We start from the raw sequence: 1,169 nt of genomic DNA, 5'->3' as shown, positions 1-1,169 counted from the left end.
GTTACCTCAAAACTATCAGAGTGGTGATTGTGGAGTGTACTGCCTGAAGTACATTGAGTGTCATGCTCTGGATTTTCCATTTCCTCAGCAACTTTGTGATAAAAACATCAGAGCCATCAAGAAAAAATGGGTTGCAGAGATATTTGACGAAACAAGCTATCGTGGGACAGAGAACTTGGATGCTACAGGACTGGATCTTTATGATTGAAAACCTTATGGTATGTGCTTTTCACAACTAACTTGTTTTGTTTAGCAACTTTTGGGTTACTTGCATAAATGACCTGCAAACCACATATTGCAGGTCACTGTTAGCAATTGTAGATGATAGGTGTGGAAGTCATTTGGTGACCTATCATAATTAACATGTCACATGTGTTGTATTTTTGTTTTGGTTTTACAGACCGTTAATTCTCCTGTGTAGTATGAAAACGTACCAGGTGTTAGAAGTCTGCCAGAACCATTTGCCAAAACCTGTGTAATAGACTTTATCTATAGACTTTATTTGTAGCTTTATTTGTAGAGTTCATTAATGTTTGATTTTTATCAGTGCAGCACAAAGAAGCTTATACTAACTTACTGAGGCTTCGATTCGCTAAGCATCCAAATTGGTTTTGGTCAGATTGGCTTTGCTTCCTCAACTCAATGTTTGCTACGACTTGGAGACGCGACTACAACGACTTCTTTAAGTCTGACCCGAATGCGAATGGTTCTGGCAGACTTCTACCACCCAGTGCGTTCTCATACTACAAAGGAGAATTACCGGTCTGTAAAAATGAAAAGACTTGGGCCTATGAAGTCGACCGTTTGTACTCAATGTTGCACATCAGCGGGAACCATTGGGTAGCTATCTGAATTTCATTTCTGACGGGGCATATCACAATATGGGATAGTCATGAGGCGACTCATGCCTCTGATATCACTATTGACGAAGCTGTGGAGCCTCTGGCTGTTATGCTACCTTTCCTTCTGTAAATGTGCGCACCTACTGAACACGTTTCACACATGTGCGAGTACTAGCAAAGGAGATACCTCAGAACTATTTAGAGTAGTGATTGTAGAGTCTACTGCCTGAAGTACATTGAGTGTCATGCTCTAGATTTGCCATGTCCTCCACAACTTTGTGATAAAAACATCAGAGCCATCAAGAAAAAAATGGGTTGCAGAGATAG

The sequence above is a fragment of the Eutrema salsugineum genome, unplaced genomic scaffold, assembly GCF_000478725.1.
Source record: "Eutrema salsugineum unplaced genomic scaffold, Eutsalg1_0 scaffold_7, whole genome shotgun sequence".
NCBI lineage: Eukaryota > Viridiplantae > Streptophyta > Magnoliopsida > Brassicales > Brassicaceae > Eutrema > Eutrema salsugineum.
The sequence above is the reverse complement of the archived record's forward strand: the minus strand, read 5'-3'. Positions refer to the sequence as shown.